The 10,642-nt window shown below is 43.6% G+C and overlaps 1 pseudogene; it reads left to right on the forward strand.

Annotated features, from left to right (window-relative positions):
- The first annotated feature begins 1,688 nt into the window (after positions 1–1,688).
- On the forward strand, positions 1,689–2,776 carry LOC148025720 (triosephosphate isomerase, cytosolic pseudogene; annotated as a pseudogene).
- The last annotated feature ends 7,866 nt before the right edge of the window (positions 2,777–10,642 follow it).

Below are 10,642 nucleotides of genomic sequence, written 5' to 3' on the forward strand. Positions count from 1 at the left end.
ATATCTTGTCTTGGCCAGGGAGGATCTTACAAACTATGTTGAAGGCAGATCTTTGCGGACGAAGACCACCACTACAGTATGTAAATTCTTGTTGGAAGAAATATTTTGCAGGTATGGATGTATAGGCAAGATTACTGCTGATCGTGGAGAGCTAGATGCAGATGAAGCTAGAGAATTTTTCTCATGGCTTGGGATTAAGTTGGCTCTTACTACTGCCTATAATCTAGAGGGGAATGGCAAGAGAAAAAGAGGGCATCCGCTGATAGTTAAGGCATTGGCAAAATCTTGTAGAGGTCGGATTGGAGATTGGCCGAGATTACTACCTTTTGCATTGTGGGCAGACCGCTCTACACATAGCATGACTACTGGATATATGCCTGCAGAGTTGATGTATGGGCAAAAACATGTCATGCCTACTGAAATTTGTGCTCTCATGTGGAGTGCTCTTCCTTGGCATGAGAATTTATCAAGAGAGGATCTTCTAGCTCTTCGGATTTGTCAACTAGAGAGAAGGACATAAGATGTGCAGCTAGCAGTTGATCGTTTGAAGGCAGCTCAACTTAGACACAAGGACAGGTTTGATTTGAGGCATTGCCTGCAGCCTAGAGCCATAAAAGAGGGAGATTGGGTTCTACTCTACAACAATAGCCTAGAGAATCAGCATAGCAGCATGAGAAAAATGGTTCGAAGATGGTTTGGACCGTATGAAGTGAAACAGGTTTTTACAATGCTACCTATGAGATGGTTGAATTGGATGGGACGGTATTGAGGGTGCCCATTTTGCTGGAAAACGAGTCAAGATTTTCAAGAGAAGCGAAGATGAAGAGTATGCACTTGAAGAATTGGCAGAAGAAGAGCAGTTAGAAGAAATTCTAGCAGAAGAAGCAGAGAATATGGATGATGTAGATGATGGAGAAGCAGGTCTACTGGAAACTGATGAAGAACTGGACCTGTTTGTGGACTTAGATGATCATGGATAGTTGGCTCATCCGGAGGATGCGTAGGTTTAGAGGGGGTGGATGTCATGCTACTGCGCATTCGAGCCGTAAACACCTCCATTTTTGTTGTGCATCTATGTTGTTATCTTTTCACGTGTGTTTCATTGTGTTTGATTGCTGCGTTATCTTTCCGTCCTTTTCTGTACCCACATCCAATGTAGATACTCCACTTGTGTGTTTGTGTTTGCGTGTGTTTCTGTTTGTGTGCCTGTTGTGTGTGTGTCAGAAAAATATGAAAAATTGATGCCAAAGAATATAATCATGCTATCAGTTTCAATGAAGAACTCCAAGAAAAGTGCACAAAACCGTGGAATCAAAGGGAGCCATGTAGAAGCCGACATTTAAGCTATGAAGACAAAGGTTGCACGTGAACAAGGCCAACGTAACATGTGGGACAATGAAGCAACAAAGGCGGTAACTTAAGAGCTGTAGCCCAGTTTGTTTTGTAACAAGTAAAGAGCATCGTGTTGTGGCTACTACACTGGCCACACCATTGTGAGATCAAACGGGATGGGAACATCCACAAGAACGAGTTCTACTCTCTCTCACTCTTAGTGAGTAACTCTGAAAGCAAGAAGAGAGCTCAAGCCTTATAAAATCATTTCCAATGATTGAGTAAAAGCTTCAAAAGAAGCTTACAGGGGTGTGATTTTTGTTTTTTCTTTTGGGTCTGGCTATTTTTGGGGGAAAATGACATGCTATATTGGAGATGAGGAGCTTCTTGTGTCATGGGGCAAGAGCTATTTTGGGATGAATCCTCTCGGCAAAATCTCAAGATTTGGGAGCTTTATGGTGTTAATTGCTGGATCGCAAACTGTTGCTCTAGCATCTCACGTCTCTGATCTTGCTGAAAAGGACCGATTGAAGTTTCTGGCTTCGCCCCTCGGCAAGGATGAGTATCAGCAATGGATTACAGCTAACCAAAGGAGTCTTTTGGAAGTCATGACAGAGTTCCCCTCTGCCAAACCTACTCTTGGTGTCTTTTTTGCATCTATTTCACCTCGTCTTCAGGCCTGCTACTATTCCATCTCTTCTTCACCAAGGTTTGCACCTGATAGGATCCATGTCACCTGTTCTCTTGTGTATGGAGTGAGCCCGACTGGTCGGTTCCATAGAGGGTTCTGCTCTACATGGATGAAATTTTTTTGCCAGCAAGCGAAGTAAAGGCAGCAACTCAAAGGACGCTTTGAAGCCATGGAAAAGGTGGAGCTTTTATGGGAGAAATCAGTGTTGAGCAGCTGTAGGATGTCGGTTGTGATTGGGTGATACTTGGCCATTCTGAAGGCAGACATATAATCAGTGAAATGAATGAGTTTACATGGAAAAAATCTGCATATGCATTAGGACAAGGGTTGAAGGTTATTGCTTGCATTGATGAAAAACTGGAGGAATGGGAAGCTGGGAAAACCTTTGATGTTTGCTTTGTCTAGCTCAAGGCATTTGCAGATCATGTACCTGGTTGGTCTGACATCGTTATTGCATATGAGCCTGTTTGGGCTATTGGTACTGGCAAAGTGGCAACACCTATACAAGCACACGAGGTGCATGCAGTTGTTCGTGATTGGATGAGTAAAAACGTCTCTCTAGATGTGGCTTCACAAGTGCGCATAATCTATGGCGGTTTTGTAAATGAAGCAAACTGTGCTAAAATGGCATAGCATGAAGACATAGATGGTTTCCTCGTGGGAGGAGCTTCACTGAAGGACCCAGAATTTGCAACTATTTGCAACTCTATAAACAGCCAAAAAGGCGGCAGTTTGAAGATTCTAGAATCGTAAGGAACATAATTTACCTAGATGAAACACTGGATCGGATCATAGTTCTGGCCAATTTTCAATGAGAATTGAGGAAAGTGGTAGTTATCACAACATCCCGAGGTTGGTTAAGGCCCAAGAATAATGAATCCTGAACAAGTTATTTTTCAAAGGCGGTATGCCTATAACTGCAGCTTCTTGTCAAGAGTAGTTGGTAGCTTCTTTGTTGTTATTCACTTGGCAAGCAATATAGTGATCTTTGGCATCAAAAAATTGAGATCTTCTTGTTGGCCTTGTGCCGTGCAACATCTTGAACTCCGTGTTTAGCAGCTTTTGCACGAACTCCATGACACCATCATCGCAAAAAGCATTGTTATTGGTGACACCATAGAACAGTCGGTATCAGCGTTGCCTTGATATCGACGCTAATACTGACACTGCGATGCTGATACCGATGCCAATATTGATGATGATAACGACGGTTTGCAAGAAGAATAACGACGCCAATAAGAACGCGAGCAGTGAATTTGCGACGCTAATAGCAATGGTAACATGGAAAAAAAAAATTTGTGGCAGGGCAGCAAGTTGCCTTGCCACATATAGCACTGTGTGCTTTATTTGAGCCATACAAAAAAGTTTCTGCACAGTGTACAATGCTCGTGCAAACAAAAAAAAAGTATACTGAAATCATAACACTGATACATGAAATAAATACATGATCGTATAATAAGAGATTGATACAATCATGACAAGATATCACTAATACATAGAAAATGTCTACATAGATCAGGCGACCAAAAAATAAAGGTGTGTGAGCTCCAGGAATCCAAGGGCGAGCTACATATCCTCGCTATCCAAAAGCTTGTCCCATCGCAAAGGAGCATCGAACGGACTCTACAAAAAAAGAAACAACAACACATCAGTCCACCATACAATAATGCATTCTATTTAAACATGGTAACTACAGACAAGAAATATGAGTGACTTACAAGGCCGTTGCGTCTATACAATCGGTCAATCAATGAAGTGAGACCGTGCCTCTATGCATATCGAGTCTCAAGGCCAATCAGATCGTGATTTAAAATGGAGTGCTGCAAAGAAAACAAAATGCTAACTGTTAGAAACATGATTGTCTGTACAAAGGATTTTGCAAAAAAATAAACAAGCAAAACAAAACAAAAACTTACAAAGTCCTCCAAATATGTCCCATGGCCGCCACTCCCAAGATGATGGACCACTCCGGCCTCGAGCCATGCCCTCATCGCATCACGTTGTTGACTCCAACGTCCTGGAGAATCAGTAGCCTCCTCCCTTAGTCGGTACCAATCGTCCGCGTCTAGCCACTCGGGCTTTGCAGCCTCACTCTTCATTGCCTTGCATGCATCGGATCGTCTGTGACATATATGTATGCATGCAATCCATCATCCAACACATAGAAAATCTATCTACTGAGGTTGGAATCGAAAACTCCTCATGCAAGGATGATACTGTGTAGTCCTTGCTCCCCTCCGGTATGTTCTTCCAATGATTTAAGACATTGTGCCGAAAAACTTATTGGCACAACTCTCTCATGCGAGCCATCACCCTCCTCCCCTCATCATTCATGATGATGGCTCCTGACCTATTATCGACTAGATATGCATATCCCCCTGGGGTATGCCTAAGATGGGTCCTCTCCCATCTACATCTATGCTCTTGGACATGTCCAAGAGACCCCTGTGCATCCGGTGTACCGACCGAGGTAATATATGTCGGAGTGGCACCCATAGGGGTGCCACCTTCTGACAACTGAGCAAAAGCCGGAGTAACTGGAGTAGACGTCCCCACAGGTGTGACAAATCCTAGAGGTGACATAACTCCAGTTGAACGACGAGATGGAGACACCGCGTCTGTGTCTCCAGAGCATCCACCTGAGCCTGAGCCATGCTCCCTGGAACCGCCACGAGAGTGAGGAGTCACACCTGTATCCCGTGTCGATCGTGGGCTCACTGACTCCGTATCTCTACAGCATCCCCCTGACCCTGAAGCACTCCCTCCCTCTAGCCCAAGTCTAGAGCATCGAGCTCGTCTGCTCGAAGCTAAAGCATCTGATCACGCTGAAGCAGATCTAGCAAAACGCCTTGACAAAGACCGAGACAGTTCCTAGTCTGCCATGTCTCTAAATCTCGCGATCTGGTCTGGAGACCTGCGCGTGAAGATATCATGTAACTCCTCATCACTCATCCCTCGATTCATCTTGAAAATGTCACATGCATAGATTAAAAATGATGTTAGAATAATTAATTTAAATCATACAAAGCACAGTAATTTAAATCCTTAAAAAAAAGATCTCACTTAAAATGCATATCTTATGTATCCTTACAAGCGATTGGTCAATGAATTGAATAAGTGGATGCTCCAAGTATGAAGTATCCTATGGTCCCATGTCAATCTCTTGACACAACTCTGCATACATTGGAAGGTCGATAGATATGTAACCACAAAAGGAGGAGTCCACCTCGTTCTCAAAGAATTATTGGACTCCTATATTTCCATCATTATTAGTCGATGCTGGCTCCAAGCTTTTGGTGGCCTCCACCCCTTGCAATATTGACCCCTCTATTTGTATATTGTCTTTATCTATGCTCGGAACATCGCTTTGATCATATACTCTCGCACTTTGGGGAGTTGAAGGTATAACATACCACCATCGAGGTTATCGGGGGTTTGGATAGAAGATTACCTGTTCACAAACACGTATAAGAGAGTTTAAACCATTGTGACATGTACCATGTCGTAATACAATTAATAAACAAATGATTCCATGCACCTATTCACAATGAGCCAGCAATACAAAGGTGTCGCGCAAATCTATCCTTTTTTTTTGGAATCTATTTCGAGAAATCCAGATGGACCTCGTCGAACTGTTGCTCCAGCTCCTCCAAGTACCACTTTGAACCATTGCACATGGAATAGTATCATGAAGAAGCTATGGTAATCCACCGTAACAATACTTTGCAAGTTCCCAAAATACTCAATCTCATCTATAACCATGTTTGGATCCGCTGCTTATCGCCAGCTCTCTTGCTCGAATCTTGCCATGATACCACAGTTCATTGTGGAGTGCATTTTGTCAATACGCTCCACGCGAAAATGCCATTTTGCGCGACCATGTTGCACTATATATTTTGTACGTACATTGAAACAATCAAATTAAATATCGCATATAAAATATAGATACGACAAATCCTAAACACCTCATCACCTTTGGACTACATCCCCTCGAGAATCCCCACTCCTCCATTGAGATCTATGTCCCTTCGTGAGACGCTGCGATCAAAGCTCCATGCAACCATCATGTTGACATGAACCGCAGCATCTCCTCCATGCCCTCACGATATCGAATTGGTTGATGACGCGTACTATGTTGAAATTCAGATTGTGCTTCCTCTCGATCTTGCCTAGTGATATGGTACTTGGCGAGCCACGTCTCCATAGAGGCATGGTGCAACATACAAAAGGGATTCACCTTCTCCTCCATTGAGGCATCCATTCTTTTTTCTACCCCATTTTCAACCACCACATCTCCAGTCAATCTATCATTGTCCTTCAGCGACCATAGCATTTCGTTGTCTAGATCCATTATTGGTAGCCATTCTGAAATATGCTCTAGCGCCTCAGACACCAACCAACCTTCAGCCATGCTACCTTCTGGCCAAGCTCGTTGTCGCACAAAGCCTTTCAGGGTTTTCATGAAGTGCTCCAAGAAGAACTTCCATTGTGTATGGACAAGTCCAACAATCTCCACTTCATCTACAAGATGCACAAGAAGGTGGATTTGTATCGTGAGCATGTTGGTGGGCAGGTATTTTTCAAAGAGACAGACTATCTCCACTGCTCCCCGCCTTGAGGATTCAATAGAGGACATCTTAATCTCCTTTTGTGAGATCCATTGCACCAAAGTCGAAAACATATAAATGGCCCCGCATATTTCTAGAGTAAGACATCCTGCGATCGCGATCGGTAGTACAAAGTGCCTCACAAATGAGAAAGCACTATGAATAATGGCTACAATCTAAATAGCAAAATGCGTATGCCAATTACAATGCATTCGTAGTACAAAACTGGCATATCTTATGCCAATCATGGGATTTTAGCACTGATAATTGGTCATCTTTAAAAAATGTAGACCTGAGAGAATGCATCATACCTGTCGGAGTGCGAATAGACTTGACTACTTGCTTCACAATGCGCTCTTATTTAGTGGAAAAAACCTAAGGAGCGTGAGGTAGCTGCATGTGACCATCAGCACTTGACCGCGACCAAAGCGCCTCCATCTTACCTACCTCCTTCAAATCCATTCGTGCCCCTATAGTGTCTCTCTTTCTTGTGATGTGGCCCCATAGCAAGCTGCCCACATTCTTGAAAGTATGCATGGGATCCAACAAGTGGTTGACCTGTAAGTGGCTCCAATATGGAAACTCGTAGAAAAATGAGAACCACCGCATTCCGTTTGGATGTGACTCCGCATGGACTATTTTCAGCTCGTACCAGCTTGCGGCGTTCATACGTGTTGGAGGTCGTCCAAGAAAACCTTCCCTGAGTTCATGATCCTCTGGCAAGAAAGCGGCGTGTCCTTGATATACCATCTTCTTCATGATTCGTGACCTTAGGGAGTCTAATTGTGGCCCGTACAATGGACACGCATGATAACTTGAGGTAACCAGACCTGTTTCAACACCATGACCTAGTGAATACAAGCTTGAACGAGATAAAACATAGATATTACCAACGATAATGGAGGCCTATTTACCTAAGCACTCTCCGAATCCCGAAAAGTCATGCATCGTCCACATGAGAATGGCTCGAATATTGGCAAACCATCGACCATCGTGCTTGCTCATATCTTGCACGGTGACCCCCTCCTCCCACAAAATCTTAAGCTCATCGACTAATGGACGAAGATACACGTCCATATTTTTAACTTTGTAGCGCGGCTAGGGACGAGTAAGCTAAGGATGAGATGTCATTTCTTCGTAGAAAGCCATGGAGGGATATTGTAGTTGACAAGGACTACAGGCCACACACTGTAAGAAGTTGAGAGCACAGACCGAATGGGTTCACGCCATCCATTGTTACAAGACCAAGCCAAAGATTCCTTGGCTCTCGGGCAAAGCCTAGGAAAGTAGAGTCAATATGGCTCCATGTGCATGAATCCGCTGATATTCGTTGAACTCCATCCCTTGACCTATTGTGCGTATGCTACGTTGTCAAGCTCACCATGTCGGACGTATGAAACATGTGGTTTATGCGGGGAATAAGTGAGAACTTTTTGAGGGATGGTTTGCCCTTGCAAGTCCTGTCGATACATGTGAGCACCACAATTTGGACATGTCTCCATAGTCTCGTATTCTCCTCGAAAGAGTATGCAATCGTTGATACATGCATGGATATTGTTATAGTCCAAGCCAAGCTTTCATAAAACATGTTGTGCATCATCATGAGACTCAGGCATGGTATTTGCAGGTGGTAATATATGATATTTCAATAACCTGAAAAAAAGAATAAACACCTTGAAAAAGCACAAATATTTTTAATAATAGTACCGAAAAAAAAATCAACAAAGCGTATGTACAAGGTACTTGAAAAACTCGGTCACACTCGCATCGCTTCACCCGTATTTTGCTTGCACACTTAAGAGTCCAAGCAGTGTGTTCAGGTGAGATACTCAACACCCATCATATAATGGTATGGATGCTTCCTCTCTAAGCGGATCAGAAGTCTCAACATCCATGGGAATCAATGCATCGATCATTGCCTCCATCTCAGGCTCCAAGATTGTAGGTAGGTCTGAAAGGTTGCCTATCTCCTCTGGCATTGACGGTATAGATTGTCCTTGCAAGTGGTGGATTGGCTCATGCACTCCATCCATCGCACGCCCACGAACTCTTTTAATTGGCCGCAAAGGGTGCAGTCGTCCTTGGGACAAGACATCACCACCCTCGATAGAAAATTTGCCAACCAGACCCAATCTTATTGTATATGGTATTCAATTAGTTTGCGAGTACAATGCATGATTGATATTAACTTTTCTTACCATTTGCTGAAAATCTAGAATCGCCTGATCAATGATCTCAAATTGAAACTTGCCAAATCGTCGTACGTGTTCTATAGACAATCGATGTTTTCGCATGATTGATACTAACTTTTCTTAGTGTTTGCTGAAAATCCGCAATCGCCTTATCAATTATCTCAGATTGAAACTCATCAAATCGTCGTATGTGTTCTAATTGCCAGCTTGCATTGAGAACAAGGACATGGGACACGCTAATTAAGATACGCCTCGTGATCTTGAACAACAGGACCTTCATCGTTTTCCATTTTGTCTACATTACAACAAACAATTTGTTTTTGTTATCATTCTTTTTTTTTCTTAAATTGTTATCCTCTCCTTCCATCTCTCTCTTTTTTTTATTTCTTAAATTTTTATCCTCTCCTTCCTTCTCTCTCTCTTTTTCTACATTATGACTACGACCATGACCATCACCACCACAACCACCACGATGACTATGACCATGACTATGACTATGACTACGATTACGACCATGACGACGACGACCACAACCACGACCATGACCATGACTACGACTATGACGACGACGATGATGACTACCACCACCACCACTATGACTACGATTACGACCACGACTATGACTACGACCACGGCATCGACCACGACCATGACTATGACTACGATGACCACAACCACGACGACCACGACCACGACCATGACCATGACCACGACCACGGCCACGACCACAACCACGACCACAACCACGACCACGACCACGACCACGACTATGAATACGACCACGACCACGACCACGACCATGACTATGACTACGACTACGACGACCACGACCACGACCACGACCACGACCGTGACCAGGACCGTGACCACGACCACAACCACGACCACAACTATGACCATGACTGAGAGGGGAGTTTTGATGCCGAGAAGTGCTTAAAAATAGCTAAAAATTACGAATATCAAGGGAAAAATATTCAACGTTGAAGACGGCGGCTTGACCTAGGATGATTTTAAGCATCAAAGTGCTTTAAAGGCGCACGAGCGACACTTGTTGATTTTTAATAATTTTTCACACTGACGTGTGGGCTGTTAGGAGCTACCCACCAATGCGGGATGTCAAGCCGGACGCCCAGGATTTTTCAGAGCTCAATTCAGACACCGGACGGGGAAGGAGCCAAGAAACCGGGCAAGATTTAAAAAGGTGGACCAAACTTTGGTCAAGTGGTCATGACCTTTGGGGGGGGACATGTAACATTTTATGCAACTAACAAAACGTGGAGAGAGAAGAAGCATGAAATCGTGGGAAGAAGGCGTGGGCAGATCAACGCCAATTTTTGCGCTCCATCCTTGGGGATGGAGATGGCAGTCTACAAGCAACCTACCTAACTGACATTACCCCCGAACTACTCCTTCCCTGCTGAATCTATCGCCTGTCTTCGATCCTCAAATGGTGGCCTGGTTGGAAATCTCTGATTCTAGTCTTTCTCTCTCCTCCCTCACTCTCCCTTAACAGGCAATTCTTGTGTGGAAGAAGACAATGAAGAATGATGGAGGAAAGCTTGTCCGGATGAGACCGAATTGCTTCCGCGTGGATGAAGACATGAAGAGTGCTATTCTTGAAGATGCTGGACATTGAATGAGGGCTGACACGCAGTCCCATAGTAAAACCAAAATCCCGAGACACAAAGCCTAAGCGGTAATTCAATTTTTATGAAGAAAAAATGAGTTTTTATGCTATTTAGTTGATGAAATATTGTTCCTATGGACTGATTATGCGTTATGTTGTTGTTTGCTATGAGTTTGATCAGTTTATGCTCAGA

This window comes from Lygodium microphyllum, chromosome 14 (assembly GCF_053477565.2).
Source record: "Lygodium microphyllum isolate KBCC chromosome 14, Lygodium_microphyllum_v1.1.10, whole genome shotgun sequence".
In the NCBI taxonomy this organism is placed as follows: Eukaryota; Viridiplantae; Streptophyta; class Polypodiopsida; order Schizaeales; family Lygodiaceae; genus Lygodium; species Lygodium microphyllum.